The sequence below is a fragment of the Aedes albopictus genome, chromosome 1, assembly GCF_035046485.1.
Source record: "Aedes albopictus strain Foshan chromosome 1, AalbF5, whole genome shotgun sequence".
Taxonomy (NCBI): domain Eukaryota; kingdom Metazoa; phylum Arthropoda; class Insecta; order Diptera; family Culicidae; genus Aedes; species Aedes albopictus.
The window spans coordinates 301,584,169-301,601,754 of record NC_085136.1 but is presented as its reverse complement, the minus strand read 5'-3'; the positions used below and the strand labels follow the sequence as shown (position 1 = coordinate 301,601,754).

At 41.4% G+C, this 17,586-nt stretch overlaps 1 protein-coding gene and 1 long non-coding RNA gene across 2 annotated transcripts in view; one reads left to right on the top strand and one right to left on the bottom strand.

The window, feature by feature from the left end:
• LOC134285723 (GATA-binding factor C-like) overlaps window positions 1-17,586 on the bottom strand; it is a 663,267-nt gene that overhangs the window by 291,207 nt on the left and 354,474 nt on the right. The gene's annotated exons all lie outside the window — the stretch shown is intronic.
• Window positions 13,564-14,450, top strand: LOC134287611 (uncharacterized). Its single transcript, XR_009997403.1, has 2 exons — window positions 13,564-13,699; window positions 13,756-14,450. It is a non-coding gene; the product is annotated as an uncharacterized LOC134287611 (long non-coding RNA).

The window sequence follows — 17,586 nt, the reverse complement described above, 5'->3', positions numbered from 1 at the left end:
AAATGAAGTAATGCTTTATCATATGGCAATCAATAAAATACTTTGGGATGCATATTTTTTTCAGAAGAAATGCCGAAATTTGACGATTTTCACTACTGTTTTTTTCATTTGCATCATAACTCATCGGAAGAACTTTAATTATCGAAATATTGACAGTTTGAAAAAATAACTGAGTATGTAACACAGTTCTCCTGATAAGGGTGTATCCTTTAAACAAAAAACTTCACCTGGTTTCATTTATTTTGCTCTCTTACAGAAGAGTTTTCAAAATCATGTTTTTTGTCAATTTTGAACAATTTTCAGCATTCAAAAAGTTTTCAGATTCTGCAGCATTCCGCGATCTGGATAAAATTACAATAAAATATAAGGCATATCCTTTGTGAATCGCAAGAGAACGGGTACCAGAAAGTACCGGACGCAAAAATAAAACATTTTGAAATTTACACCTTTTTTACTAGTTTTTAGTAACAATTTAGGTTTAATTTCGAAAAGCAACTTCGTTTCGACTATTTTTTCAATGAATGGCCACTTATTCTCGGTAGATAGATCATAGCAGAATACAAATCTGGTCTTATATCTCTTAACAAAATGTGTCAAATGGAATTAATTTAGTAAATTTGGGCAGAAATCTCCATACACCGATAAACGCCTTAATGTATGCAATGTAGTTGTAATCTAATGTAGCTAGAACTGTTGTGTTCAAAATTTGTTATAAAAAAAATCAAAAACAACTCAAATAAAGAGCTCACTATTTGTAGCATGTAATCATATGTTGATGCACCGTTAAAAAATATTTTCAGATAATTATTGTTTTATATAGCTAAACTCATTGAGTTTTTCACTCAGTACTCCACTATACTTACTTTTATGTATAAAGTTGTGTTAAAATGCCATGTTTTAATAGAAAAATTCATACTGATATATTCCACACGGCTTCTATCATCATGTTCAAACTCCTAAAATTTCAATCCATGATTAATTTTTGAGTTTTGATGTGTTTTCCAGGTCACTATAAAAGTTACCCCAAAATGAAAATGTGATTCCCAAAATATCTAGAAAAAGGTACAACATTTAAACTGAGTTTAAGGGGCCGTTCAAAAATAACGGCCCATATTTCCAAAAATTGTGAAGATAGAACAATTGTTCAGCAAGCTTTCCAATTATGACACTCCTTACCACTTTGCTGAAGACATAAACACGTTATCTACACTTACAAAAGAATTGAATTTCTCTTACACTTCTAGGAGAATTTCTATGAAACGAGGTGGTCCTTGTTTCCAAACAATATTTTTCATGGAAATATAATTATTTTTCAGTTGTGTTCAGTGTTGTCAAATAAAAATGTTCGACGCTTCAATTGATTTTTGGGGGTGAAAATAAACGTTGTCCTTATAGGGGTTATAAGAAATCATTTCTAGCCTTTAAGTGGATTAATATGGCTATTTATAATCCAAAATGCTTCCTTAATATTTAAATTCACAATTTTATCGCTAGTACATACATAATACACCATAAAGACGTGTTAAAACTTTTTGGCCATGAAATGGACCCTGTTACTCCAGTGTGCATCGCCTGGACTATAAGCTTAGCCGTAATTTCTTTCATCACGATCACCTCAATGAATCGGCTGAAATAATCCACAAGTACCAACAGATTATGACCCGACGGCAACGGCCCCATAAAATCTGCTGCCACATGTGCCAACGGTTTGTCTGACATAACCGTCCTTGCTAATGGTTCTGGGGGGTCTTGTGATGATACCAGAATGCATTCTCTGCAGTTTTTAACGAATTTATCTGTCTCTATATTCATTCCTGGCCACCATACCTTCTGTCGCAAGCGTCTCTTCATCACGACGATCCCTGGATGACCCTCATGAGCCAGTTCAAGTGTTCTTTGGTTCAGTGTTTGAGGTATAACTATTCGCTCTCCTCTTAATAGGATTCCAGAAGATTCACAAAGTTCAAGATCATACGGCTTGAACATTTTAGCCAGGCCAGTCCAATCTCGGTCCCCCATCCTGACTGAAGCTTCATCCTCATCATCGAACACTGTTGGAGTGTTTTGGGATAATCTAGAAATAGCATTTGCGATGTTCGTCACCCCTGGTTCGTAGACGACATCGTAAGTGTAGGACTGCAAACGCAGAACTCATCGCTCAATTCTTGTACATGGTTTGGAACGCGGGCTGAATAAAACTGCAATGTTTTACAGTCTGTAATAAGCTTAAACCGGATACCTTGCAGGTACAGACGGAATCGATCGACTGCCCATACCAGAGCTAACGCTTCCTTCTCGGTATGAAAATATTTACGTTCGAGATCGGTGAGGGCCTTACTTGCGTGCGCGATAACTCTGCGTCTTTTCTGCGTGTCCTCTTGAATTAACACCGCTCCTAACCCGGAAGGACTTGCATCTGCGACTAGGATGGTCGTATCATTGAGGTTAAAAGCCCCCAGATCTTCGATCCGAGAAACCGCTTCCTTGATCGATTCGAATGAAGCTTTTTGGATCGCTGTCCACTCAAATTTGACTCCTTTACGCAGTTGCGTCCGCAATGGATCAGTCTTCGAAGCCAAATGTGGGATAAAACGTCCAAAGTACGTAACGAGACCTAGAAAACTTCTTAGTTCTGTTGCATTTTCCGGTTCCCTGAACTGCTTCACTGCTGATACTGACTTTCGACAGGCATGACTCCATTTACCGAAAGATTATGTCCTACAAATTCTACGCTGGCGACATCGAACTGACATTTATTTTTGTTCAGAAGAATGTTAAATTCCGCCAAACGAGTCAACAAAGCTTTTAGTCTAATGTCATATTCCTCCTGTGTGCGCCCTGAAACCATAACATCATCTAAATAGACAATTACACCTTCCAACCCTGCAACAATGGATTCCATGAACTTTTGGAAAAGTTCGGGGGCGCAACTTATCCCAAACATTAGTCGCTTATATCTACGGTAAGAAAAGAACAAAATGTAAACCAAATTCCCCAGTTAGTTTATTCATTATTCAACACCTGATCTATCATTACAGACATCTTACCTGAACAGGCCATACTTTGTCAAAAATGTGGTAATCACCCTGGAATCCTCCGACAGCTCCAACTGGTGATATGCATCCTTCACGTCCAGTTTCGAAAATTTCACCGCTCCATTCACGCTTGCCAACATTTCTTCCAGCACCTTCCAGCCCTTCTCATATCGACGCACAGCCTGATATCTCCATTTGCTTTAACAACGGGAACAACTGGAGAGACCCACGGTGAGGGTTCATGAACTTTTTCGATGATGTCGTTATTCAAAAGGTATTGCAATTTGTCGTAGATTTTTCCTTCGAGAGCAATCGGTGCTCGCCTGTATGTCTGCTGCACCGGTTGAACGCTTTTGTCTATTGGTATCTCAACCAGAACCCCCTTCACCTTCGGAAACGCTTGCTCCTTCGTTGACTCGATCAATGCAGTGTCAAATCCGACTTTGAGGACATTTGTAGCGGTAACCCGCTACGTCTTGAAACAGAACATAATCTGCAAATAGCTCTTATAAAATTTATACGTAGAACATCGTTACATTGAAAGCTCTGAAGCCTACTCTAGTACCTTCATAGAAATAAAATCAAATGAAATCCCACACTGCGCCTAGATCTATACAATCAACGACACTCATAATTTGAAATGGTAAGCTTTCCATGAGAAGTTCCACAACCGTTTAGCCTCTCGCGAGAATTAATTAATTGCCCGCGATGACTCAAAAGAAAACCGAAGGTCAAGTTCTGCAAAAGACCTTGTAAACTGGGAAGAAGACATGAACGGTACATTCAACGACTACTGGTGGGAGCGAGAAACCGAAAAACCGGAAAGAGAATGCGAAAGCCTACCCGAACTGTCCGTTAACGAGATGTTAGCTTGTCCGAGGTTTCCTATCTGAGGGTCAAAAGATTCTCGATCACTTTTCCTGGATAGTCGAGACGATCACCAAGTGTTTCCTCCCGTGTTCCGCGAAATTAATCCAAAGTGAGATTTGAAACAAAGTAGAGTGTTCAGTGAATTAATTGCCTTGAATTTTACAGATAGCTAGTTAGATTCCATGTGCCAAGTTAGTGCCAAAAAGCCAGTGTGGTTAAACCTTAGTGCAGTTAAGAAAGCAGAAAGGTATTGAAGTCGTGCGTTAATAGGTTGCGGTGTGCTCTATAACCCCTTTTTCTCGAACAGCCGTTCGACGGCCTTTTTTCCTTGTGATCTAGGAAACTACGTCGCTAGTTCGCCTCAGTGATCGACTGTCCAGCATAACGCCGGCCAACGCCGTTCTGTGGCCGAAGGGGCCGCGCCGTCAACATCGCGCCCAATCGCACCGTAGTGTCCGTGAACAACCGTTGACCGACCACGTGACCAAGAATCGGTTGCTAAGCGAGTTTCGCTCGCCCTGGTAGGTGAATTAACCACGTTCAACCCGCCTGCGTCCGTCTTTCGTCCACGCGGCTAAGATTCACCAAGCTACACCAAGCCAAGCCAGCGAACAATAGCACCGAGTGTCGCCAACCAACAATAGCGGCGATCGCCGCTGACCATCTCGCCGTATGATGAGGGGATCACCGTGTCAGCAGTAAATGCGGTATCTGTAAGTAGACATGTGCACATGTGATGTCCATATGGGGAATGCTATAGCCTGGTAGTGAGGGGAAGAGCACGCACGCATAGGTAGGAGCGATAGGCCTAATAGTGAAATTTGATGTCGTAGGAATAAATACCGAGAGTGTTAAGATGAGCCCGTGTATTGTGCGTAACCCAGAAACGAAATCCCTACCGACACGCTGTGTAAGATTCTTTGGTCTTTAGTTCACATGAGTAATCTCCTTTGGCGCGCATTCGTATTTCATTGAGTTGTTTGAATGATGATGAGAAGCTTTGTGATCGGTGTCGCCCTCTCTGGGCCGGTGTTGAGAACTTCCAGTGATGATGAAGCTTTAATGTTGGAAAGTAACTCTCCGCACGTGTAGCTAGGGTAGAGTGATTAGTAGTCGCTTTGGGTTTGTTCGGGATCTAGTAAGTCGGACGCTAGGAAAGTGGAATTGGACGGGATTGTTCTTTGAACCTTTTCCCAAGGTTTTTCAATGGGCCAACTAACGTGGGTCTCATACCGGGCAGATAATTAACGCGAGCAAGAGGTCCTCTAACGAGGTGGCGCTTAAGCCTCTCGCTTTACTGGAACAACCGTATCAATCCATGGTGGCGATAGTTGTTTTCGGGTTATTACAGCCGACCACGAACTCGGAGGTTCGTGCGGCTACATTTGGCGCCCAACCGTAAGTTCGAACCTAGGAACGCATGAATAAATTATAGGATTTTCAAATTGATTATGGAAATGAGTCATTGAAGGTGTTTTTTCGGAGTTAAGGCTTATTCTGGAGTTGATGCTTATTTAGGAAATTTATTATTTCGGAATCATTGATTTTTTTTGTTGAAATTACTTGAAATTACCTAGTCTTTTTCTCTTTTGTTACACTAATTCTCTTGCTTAGTTTTTGTAAGGATATATTTTTTTTAGGATATTCAAATTATTGCGTTTAATACTATTTAAGAACTACTATTTCATATTTTTCTTTCTTACTATTTCATATTTTTTCTTTCTTTATTTTTTTTTTTGTATATATTTTATAGATAAGCTTACATATATTTGAATTTGAAATTTGAATTTGTTTGTATAAATAATGGATTTGTTGAAGGTTAACATGAATTCGAGATTCCCCTATGCAGGTCATTTGACCATGGAGGAAATTGATTATGAGCTTACATTACGTAATTATACTGAAGATTTGGGAAAGGAATTGAATTTTAAACAAAGGCTACTGAGGAGATTATTTGATGAAGATGAAAAAGAAAAACGCGATTACAGAACCCCTTTGAGCATCGATCAGGAATTTGAATTGGTCGCTGAACGTGTAAATACGATCAGAGGTTGCTTGGCAAAAGAATTTGACATTAGGCTCTTATCTCGTCTCAAACATTACTACCTGCGGGTGCAACGTTGTACCGCAGGAGACGAAGAAGCAAATAAAATGAAGGAATTGTTGCTTGGCAATATTGCAACTCTGCTTTCAAACCAAAACACATTGCAATCGAATATACAGGGAGATTCAAACAACTTTGAATCGGTGGAAGAATCTGAGTCAGACCAGCAGGCATCAGAACAGACAAAGCAGGACAGTAGATTGATGACCCAAGTACCATCTGTGGTACCATCACTGGGTCAATCTTATACACAACATGGGTCGGGTAAACCCAATCAGAACGTTGATAACTTGGGGGCCCGTAAGAAAAATGGGAGTAAATCTGCAGAACCAACCATGCAAGAAAGAACCGAAGGTAATAAAGAAGGTAGACGAACAAATAAGAGTTTTCAAAAGGAGACTGGAATTCTGGAACAAAAGGTGACTGAAGAACCGGTAGGATGGCAGGAAAAAATTACCCAATTAGAGACCCAAATCAACAAATTAACGGAGATGTTTATGGCATCGATCCCCAGATTACAACAAGAACAGCAATTGGGAAGTGAGGGGTTTTACCAGCCACTGCCAACAGGTTCGAACCAATTTGAGATGGATAATGCTGGGTTCCATAGATCAAATAGATTTGAAAGGGCTTCAAATTTAAATTTCGAACCTCGGAATATAGGGAATGTACGTACTCCTCCGAATAATACAGGAACTAGTGGTATTAACCATGTCAGGTATGATGATAGCAGCAGCGGAGAGGACACTTCAAGGGAAATTCCAAACCTAGGTGTGCGGACAATGCACAGAGAAGATAGGGTCCAATACGACAGAAAGATGGAAAAGTGGAATTTATTTTTCACCGGAGATTCAAGGTCAACCTCTCTAGAAGACTTCATTTTTAAAGTAAAGGTATTAGCAAGCATGAACGGTATACCGAACGACAAGTTGCTCAACAACATACACCTGCTACTAAGAGGGGAGGCATCAAACTGGTTCTTTACCTACTACCAACCCACTTGGACCTGGGATATCTTTGAAACCAGGATAAGGTTTAGATTCGGTAACCCAAACCAAGATCAGGGCAATCGCCAACGGATCTATGATCGAAAGCAACAAAAGGGTGAGACCTTTATTGCATTCGTTACCGAAATTGAGAGAATGAATAAATTGCTTAGCAAACCACTCTCAAGTAGAAGAAAATTTGAAATTGTTTGGGAAAACATGAGGCAACATTATCGCTCTAAACTTGCCTGTTTTTCAATTACAGACTTAGACCAACTTATCCAGGCTAACTATAGAATCGATGCTAGCGACCCTTCGCTGCATCCGGTGGGTCCAAAACTCACGATTCACAACATTGAAGGTGAAGAGGAGGAAGAATCAGAAGAGGAGGAAATTAATGCAGTAGACAGAAGGCCAATCAGAAGTCAAAACCAAGGAAACAATAGAAGTGCCCAAAACTCAAGGAGGGAGGAACGGGAAACATCCAGAGTACCAATGTGTTGGAATTGTCAGCAGCAAGGCCATTTCTGGCGCAATTGTAGAGAAATGAAAACTACATTTTGCTATGTCTGCGGCAACCCTGGCAAGATTTCTTCGTCTTGTGATAAACACCCCAGACGATCTACTCAAAATCAAACGGGAGAGTCTCCTTCGGGTTCGGGAAACTAGGTTTGGGATGCGGTAAAGGGAACGCTGCCATCCCGAAGAAGCAACCTGTTTCGAATCCAAGTTCCGTTCCCTATGTTGATCCTCTAGAAAATATTTTAGAGATTAAAATTCAAACCAATAGTTGCCCGCACATTACTGTCCATATTTTTAACGAAGAAATTGAAGCTTTGTTGGACTCGGGTGCTGGCATAAGTGTAACCAACTCCAAACAACTTTTTGAGGAACATGGGCTAAAAATTCTACCATCGCCCATTAAGATTTGCACGGCAGACAAAACAAAGTATTCCTGTGTTGGTTATACAAACCTGCCCATAACATTCAGAGGAATCACTAAGACAATTTCAGTAGTCATTGTACCAGAAATATCTCGGAAGCTTATCCTGGGCGTAAACTTCTGGAAAGCTTTTGAAATCAAGCCAATGATGCAAGGCATGAATGGTTTGGAAGAAATTGCTGAAATTGGTCAGATTGAGACCACGTCTGAGTTGTTTCATTTCTTCATGCACCCGATTGAGACACTACCAGCAATCGAAACTTCTTTGCCAGATAGAACACTGGACATACCAGAACTTGACTTGCCCGAGACTTCAAAAGTAACGGCAGAAACAATGGAAATAGAACACGAATTAAATGAAGATGATCGAATGGAGCTTGAAAAAGTTATTAAAACTTTTCCATGTACAACTGAAGACTGCTTAGGCCGCACAACGTTGCTAGAACATGAGATTATTCTTAGGGAAGATGCAAAACCTAGACGGCAACCTGTATATAAATGCTCACCGACGATACAAGCGGAGATGGATCGAGAAATTGAGCGCTATAAAAAACTCGACGCCATCGAGGAATGTTCAAGCGAATGGGCCAATCCTCTAGTCCCTGTTCGCAAAGCGAACGGCAAACTGAGAGTGTGCTTAGACTCGCGCAGAATTAATGCTTTAACTAAAAAAGACTCATATCCCATGCGGGATATGAGAAGCATTTTTCACCGCTTGGGCAGTGCAAAATTTTTCTCTGTAATCGATTTAAAAGATGCCTATTTCCAGATTCCTCTCAAGGAGGAATCACGCGATTATACGGCTTTTAGAACTGCTACAGGGTTGTACAGGTTTAAAGTGTGTCCGTTTGGTTTAACCAATGCTCCATTTAGCATGTGCAGGCTGATGGATAAAGTTATTGGTTTCGACTTGGAACCCTATGTATTCGTCTATTTAGACGACATAGTGGTAGCCACCAAGACGTTAGCAGAACATTTGAGATTATTAAAACTCGTAGCTGAACGCCTACGAAAAGCAAAGTTAACTATTTCCTTAGACAAGTCAAGATTCTGTCGCAAACAAGTAAGTTACTTAGGTTACTTGCTGACAGAAAAGGGGTGGCAATTGACAGTGCCAGGATCGAGCCGATCCTAAACTATACGAGGCCCAAAAGTGTTAAAGATATTAGGCGTTTATTAGGATTAGCAGGATTTTATCAAAAATTTATTCAAAATTATAGTAAAATCGCTGCACCGATTTCTGACCTTTTGAAGAAAAACCCGAAGAAATTCGTATGGACAGAAGCAGCAGAGGAGGCTTTTCAAAATTTGAAGTCGGCTTTGATATCTGCACCAATACTAACCAATCCAGATTTTTCTTGTCCATTCATAATTGAATCGGACGCATCGGACAATGCTGTTGGCGCAGCATTGGTCCAGAAAATTGACGGAGTGACAAAAGTAGTAGCATATTTTAGCAAGAAGTTAAGTAGCACTCAACGGAAATATGCCAGCGTAGAAAAGGAGTGTCTAGGTGTACTTATGGCTATTGAACACTTTCGTCACTTTGTAGAGGGGACAAAATTCAAAGTCGTTACAGATGCCCGAAGTTTACTTTGGCTCTTTACGATTGGCATCGAATCGGGTAACTCAAAGCTTCTTAGATGGGCTCTCAAACTCCAGTCCTATGACATAGAGTTAGAATACAGGAAAGGTAAACTGAATGTAACTGCGGACTGTTTATCTAGATCATTGGATGCCATTTCCACAATGGACCCCGACTATGAAGATTTGATCAAAGAAATCTCTAGAGACCCTCAAAGTTTCCCAGACTTCCGAGTCATCGATAATCGTGTATATAAGTTGGTGAAAAACCAAGGAAAGGTCGAAGACACTCGCTTTCTATGGAAGCAATATCTTCCATCCTTTGAGCGAGAGGAAGCGATAAAAGCTACTCATGATAAAGCTCATTTAGGATTCGATAAAACTTTGGCATCAATTAGAGAAAGATTCTATTGGCCACGAATGAGTTCTGAAATTAAGACCTATTGTCGCAAATGCTTAACTTGTCAAACAAGCAAAGCGAGCAACACCAACACGACAGCACCAATAACGACCCAGAAAAAGACCGCCGAATACCCCTGGCAGTTCCTGACAATGGACTATGTTGGACCGTTACCAGTCTCTGGGAAGGGTAGAAGCACGTGTTTGCTCGTCATAACCGACATTTTCAGTAAATTCATACTAGTTCAACCTTTTAGACAGGCTACCGCCGATTCGTTGGTACCTTTTGTTGAGAACATGGTGTTCCAGTTATTCGGTGTCCCAGAAGTCGTTTTGACGGACAATGGGACCCAATTCCTTGCCAAATCCTTCCAAGACCTGCTAGAACACTACAACGTAACACATTGGCGGACTCCTAATTACCATCCGCAAGTAAATGACGCGGAACGAGTGAACCGAGTTTTGACGACCGCCATTCGCGCGTCCATCAAGAAGGACCATAAAGACTGGGCGAACAACGTACAAACGATTGCTTGCGCGATCAGAAACTCGGTACACGAAGCAACCCACTATTCACCCTATTTCGTGATGTTTGGGAGAAATATGGTTTCAGACGGGAGAGAATACCGTCACCTAAGGGATAATGTAGAAGGCAATGGAGCTGCCAATGTAGAGAAGGAAAAACTGTACGAGGACATAAGGGAAAACCTCAAGAAAGCCTTCGAAAAACATTCAAGGTACTACAACTTGAGAGCCAATAGTAACTGTCCGACGTTCACGTTGGGAGAGAAGCTATTGAAGAAAAACACAGAGCTCTCGGACAAAGGAAAAGGCTATTGCGCTAAGCTCGCTCCAAAATATATTCCTGCGGTGGTAAAAAGGAAAGTTGGGGAACACTGTTATGAGTTGGAAGACGAGAAAGGAAAGCGTCTTGGGGTGTACAATTGTCGTTATCTCAAAAAGCGAAACTCGTCTTCATAATTAGATAGGCGTTAAAGCTATGCAACCTTATTAAGGCAACGATGCACTTTTGATTGCACGAAAATACATGTTTGGTATCTCACCTTGCTCCTTGTGAACGTTGCATAGCAAACAGTCTCCTCGAAGATCGAGTCGAGCAATTTTTTTTAAAAAGCTATGAATACTCGTAGAGTGGACCATGCAGCTAACCCCTGCATCAAAATACAACCGGCCATTCTTGAAGTGCTCCTCAATGAGTTGAGCCGTCCCACAACAACATTCAATCTACTGGTGACCTAGGATAGGATGTGACACCTGCAACTTCTCTGTCTAATTTCACAGCTTGCTGTCTTGTTTTTCCGCGTTGCTAAGATTATTGGTCCCCAAATTGGTCTCTTTTGGGCTGACTAGTTGTCGTATCCTATCCTAGCTGGTGACGAACTTCAAGAATGTGCATTGGTAAAGGGGATTACTCTGAAGTTTGAGTAGGAGGAATCACGGGAAGCAGTGTTTTCCAACCAGACAGCTATGTATCACATGGGACAAGTAGATTCGGAAACCCTGACGAGGCAACGTAAACGAACGGAAATGACGTAACTTGACGAAGGTGAAGGTAAAGGAATCAGCCCTGCCTAACCTGATTTAGTCCGATTATTATTAGTTAGTAATCCTGTTCATATTCTATGTTAGTACTTACGTTTATTATTAGTATTACGTTCTAAAATTCTCACCAATTTGTTTACTATGTACGGAGTGTGTATTCGTTTTCGTACATGCAGTTTGGCGGTGACGTCCTTGTTGATGTGATCCGTGAAGATAATGTTGGGAACCTCTGCGTTCTTGTAAATAGTCGTCCGTATGTTTCCTTTTAAGTTATATAGCCTTCTTCGTTGTTCTGTCGGTGAGAGTTTTCATTGAAGAAATTTGCATTGCAGCATTCTGGTTGCACAATAATATCCATTAATTTAAGCCGTTAATAGTAGCATCCATATCTCCATCTACTTCCATAGGGATCCATAGTTGTTCTGATTATCCTTTTTCCATCCAATATAGTTCCAGCCAATAGCCAATCCTGTTTTGTTCAATCCAATAAGTTCCATCTAAGCTCCACTAGTATTCCAATAAGAAATTGTCCAAGCGAAATCCAAATCTTCAACTCATTCATTCCTCCAAGAGTAGCTCATTCAATCCCACGTCGCAGCAGCTGAAAAAAGCACACAAAGCAATTAATTCAGATTTAAGGGCAAGTATTAGCAATACTCCCCCCGTAATTTTGGTCCAGATAGGGATTTTCTGCCGTAATTTTCACGAAGAACCGTAACTTTTGCTCTGCACGTTTCGCGTTTAAACTTTCACTTTGTTTTGATTGATGTGTTTGACAGTTCAGTTCGAGCCGGCCTCGCGCGGTGCGTTTAGTGCTTGGGCATGTGTGAAGTTGGTGTGAAGCTAAGTGTGAAGGATTTTATTCGTGGATTGTACACGGAGTTTAGATCTTTTCAAATTTCGTTTATCAGATTAAAATCTGGTGTGAAGTTTGAGTAAGATAAATGTAGTTGCGTTCAATGGTAGAAATGGACAATTTGCCTGAAGGGAAGCTTCGGGGTGGGCCATATCTCCATTGAACAGTTCAGTTGCGGTAAATTCAGTAAAAAGGTCGGTGCTCAACGTAATGATTGGGGTAGACCCGGGAGCTGAATGAGCCTGTTTTTTAGGATTATCAATGATGATTTCGATTGTTTTTACTCTGTTCCAAGTGAACAGTCGTGAAGGCAGATTTTAATAAGGATTGTTCGGAGTAATTTTTTGGGGAGTACAGAGCAAACCGCTCGATGCCACTCGAATGAACTGGTCAACTGTTTTTTGTTCTGGTCCTTTCTCATTTCGTTCAGTACTTATTTTTTTTTTGTTTGCTGTATTTAGTTTTTTGATCTTTATTTGTTCCATAAATTAGTATTTTCAAATAGTCTGAATATCCTGTATAGTTTATTAAATGAGATTTGTAGCTTTATTGATGAAAGTAACGGAAACATTCGCTGGAGACCGGAGTCGAATAGACGCTGATGGTCAGTAGTAGGCACGATCCGTGATAGATTGTGTGCTAGAGATAGAGGAGGAGTTGACCTTCGCGGTTAACGATGATACCATATGACCCCGAATGTTGAGTTGGTTTCAGATGTTCGGTTACTTATCTAGAATTTTAAATTGAATAGAATAATAAATTTTCCTAGTATTTTCTTATGAAAATTTAGTTGAATCAATTCAACTAAATTTTCATACTCTAAGCAGGGAGTGATGTAGCGGTAACCCGCTACGTCTTGAAACAGAACATAATCTGCAAATAGCTCTTATAAAATTTATACGTAGAACATCGTTACATTGAAAGCTCTGAAGCCTACTCTAGTACCTTCATAGAAATAAAATCAAATGAAATCCCACACTGCGCCTAGATCTATACAATCAACGACACTCATAATTTGAAATGGTAAGCTTTCCATGAGAAGTTCCACAACCGTTTAGCCTCTCGCGAGAATTAATTAATTGCCCGCGATGACTCAAAAGAAAACCGAAGGTCAAGTTCTGCAAAAGACCTTGTAAACTGGGAAGAAGACATGAACGGTACATTCAACGACTACTGGTGGGAGCGAGAAACCGAAAAACCGGAAAGAGAATGCGAAAGCCTACCCGAACTGTCCGTTAACGAGATGTTAGCTTGTCCGAGGTTTCCTATCTGAGGGTCAAAAGATTCTCGATCACTTTTCCTGGATAGTCGAGACGATCACCAAGTGTTTCCTCCCGTGTTCCGCGAAATTAATCCAAAGTGAGATTTGAAACAAAGTAGAGTGTTCAGTGAATTAATTGCCTTGAATTTTACAGATAGCTAGTTAGATTCCATGTGCCAAGTTAGTGCCAAAAAGCCAGTGTGGTTAAACCTTAGTGCAGTTAAGAAAGCAGAAAGGTATTGAAGTCGTGCGTTAATAGGTTGCGGTGTGCTCTATAACCCCTTTTTCTCGAACAGCCGTTCGACGGCCTTTTTTCCTTGTGATCTAGGAAACTACGTCGCTAGTTCGCCTCAGTGATCGACTGTCCAGCATAACGCCGGCCAACGCCGTTCTGTGGCCGAAGGGGCCGCGCCGTCAACATCGCGCCCAATCGCACCGTAGTGTCCGTGAACAACCGTTGACCGACCACGTGACCAAGAATCGGTTGCTAAGCGAGTTTCGCTCGCCCTGGTAGGTGAATTAACCACGTTCAACCCGCCTGCGTCCGTCTTTCGTCCACGCGGCTAAGATTCACCAAGCTACACCAAGCCAAGCCAGCGAACAATAGCACCGAGTGTCGCCAACCAACAATAGCGGCGATCGCCGCTGACCATCTCGCCGTATGATGAGGGGATCACCGTGTCAGCAGTAAATGCGGTATCTGTAAGTAGACATGTGCACATGTGATGTCCATATGGGGAATGCTATAGCCTGGTAGTGAGGGGAAGAGCACGCACGCATAGGTAGGAGCGATAGGCCTAATAGTGAAATTTGATGTCGTAGGAATAAATACCGAGAGTGTTAAGATGAGCCCGTGTATTGTGCGTAACCCAGAAACGAAATCCCTACCGACACGCTGTGTAAGATTCTTTGGTCTTTAGTTCACATGAGTAATCTCCTTTGGCGCGCATTCGTATTTCATTGAGTTGTTTGAATGATGATGAGAAGCTTTGTGATCGGTGTCGCCCTCTCTGGGCCGGTGTTGAGAACTTCCAGTGATGATGAAGCTTTAATGTTGGAAAGTAACTCTCCGCACGTGTAGCTAGGGTAGAGTGATTAGTAGTCGCTTTGGGTTTGTTCGGGATCTAGTAAGTCGGACGCTAGGAAAGTGGAATTGGACGGGATTGTTCTTTGAACCTTTTCCCAAGGTTTTTCAATGGGCCAACTAACGTGGGTCTCATACCGGGCAGATAATTAACGCGAGCAAGAGGTCCTCTAACGAGGTGGCGCTTAAGCCTCTCGCTTTACTGGAACAACCGTATCAATCCATGGTGGCGATAGTTGTTTTCGGGTTATTACAGCCGACCACGAACTCGGAGGTTCGTGCGGCTACACATTCAACTCTTTCGCACTCTGATCGCCCAGAAGATTACGCTGACCTTTTTCCACCACATAGAATTTCGCTCTTGTCCTGCTAGCACCAGCTTGGACAGCAGCCCAGAACATACATTTGATATTCATAGGCTCCACTGCCCATATTCGCATAGTCGATGTAAGCGCCACTGCACTTTTCAACATACTTTTGGAATTTTAAAAATGAATAAATATAAAGTTCAAGATTTTTTCCGCGTCGACATCTAACTAACGGTTAGATCTTGTGATCTTTTGAATAAAACTGGTCACAGATATGCACACGCGTTAGATATTAGCTTTTGTACGGTGGCATTACCAATGGTGGTTACATCGACTATGCGAATATGGGCAGTCTATAATTTCATATGCTCGCAGCGTTCGATCCGATGTTTCCTTATAGTCTTCCACCATAATGCCTGCTTCTTTGACCTTCTTCCAAGAGACTTCATCCAGTATGTTGACATCTTATTCCGAATCAATGATCATTGGTATTTTTACACCTCCAACCAGAAATTCAAACGTATTTCTCCCCATAGCATAGAAGATGTTTTCCTTCTTAGAACCATCGTCCTCTTCGTCAATGATCGCACGTACCTTCTTAGGACGTTGAAAGGTGGACTCTCCTCCCTTACGCTTCAGACATCGTACTATGAAATGACCAATTTCTCCACATTTCGCACATTTGGCATTCTTGGCACGGCACGTTACATCATTCTTCAGGTGCCCTCGGCGACCACAGGCAAAGCAAACTCTGTCAGTTGTCCTGAAGCTTGATCCTTCAAACGCTCGATTTTGTCCATAACGATTGGCCGGTTTGAACACCTTGTTGACCGAAGCGCTAGGGCCATAATCTATACGCGTTCGATCGAGTTCCTTCACTTGTTGTTGAACGTCAGCAAGCGTAGTTCCCAACGAGACGATTTCACTTAATGGCAAATCCCTGACCAGAATTTGTCGCCGCAACTCAGATGATGCACATGACTCCACGATCTGTTCAAAAATTCTGTCTTCCACCTCTCTTGCATCATATCTGTCGAACTCGCAGCGTTTTGCCTGGATTCGCAGTCTTAATACGAAATCTGCAAAACGTTCCTCAGGTTTTTGTGAAATTTGTCGAAACAAATGTCTTTCATAGTTGCAGCGTCGCATCGGCTCAAAATGCTCATCAAGCTTTTTGATGGCCACATCATAATATGGGGGATCCACAACGACATGGGGAATATCATCAGTTCCAGGTAAATTATCGAAAATTTCCTGGATATCAGGTCCTGCCAGATGTAAGAGCTTAGCACGCTTTTCCCATTGAGACGTCACGTTACTTGCGTCAAAATAGCGTTCTAGTTCCCTTTTCCACTTTTGCCACTCTGTCGGCAACCGTGATCTTTCAGCCACCATCTCAAACGGCTTAATTTGACGAAATGAATCCATCCTTGTTATTCACCACACCACGAATTAAGAATTTAGCACTTTAACCACGCAAACTCAACCAAATATCACGGTGAAACGCCGAAAATTTATCCCTCCTCCCGCCAATTGTAATGTCGGAAACTGTACCGCGAAATATAAACGCAACCGTCTTCGTCGTAGGTTCGTACAAAAGTGAATACAAAAGTGAATACAAAGTCAATACAAAAGTGAATACAAGCTTTATTCTATCTCTGCTTCATGAACGTATCATACATAGGTATTGGAGTTGCCTGTCGCTTGCTGATCAAATATATTGATACTCTGATCCTACGGATACTATCGGTAGAATCGCACAGAATCGGATAGAATCGTAAAGAATCATACGTTCTGAGTGTAGAGCTTCAGTTCGGTAGCATCGTATATGTGATTTCTTTGAATCGTCATAATTGTAGCTTTATATCGTATATAAATCTGCTGAATCGAGCTGTCTTCGATCAAAATCGGTGCAATCGAATACAAAGATAAGAATATTGTATATTGATCGTTTGTGTCATAATTGCGTCGTATACGAAGTGAACAAAATCGTAGAAATCGTATATACATTTTGCAGTCGCATGTGATTGTTAAAGCACTTTTAATAGTCGAATTTTAACCTCGGAAATCGTAAATGATTTTGTTTACATATTTGTATGATGGAGGAGAGGAAAACTTTTTATTCATCACAAATTTGTTTTGTTGTTGTTGACACATGCCAACTATGGTAGCAATAATTTCAACCAAATATGTAGGTTTTCATACTATTTATATACAGCAGCTCACTTATAATAAGTGGTGTATAGATTCCAACAGCGATGTGAATTCCGAGCCTCTTGCACGGCACCACATTTGTTGCCACTCAATGCACAACAAAAACGCCCCCACCACAAGTCCCGCACCGTATCATGCTAATTTTTATTCGTTTCATCCCATTCACTTTGAACTGTCTACTTCCAACTTGGCAATATAGCCAATAGAGATAAGGCGCAGTTTTCAATCAAAGGACCCAAGTTCGATTCCCATCGAACACCATTTTTTTTAATTGAAAATCTTGAGTCGTATATCGGTACACTCAATCGTAATAAGATCATGCAAATCGTATTAGACGGAGAACATCGGCGAAATCGTAGAAAACTTTCGAGAAATCGTA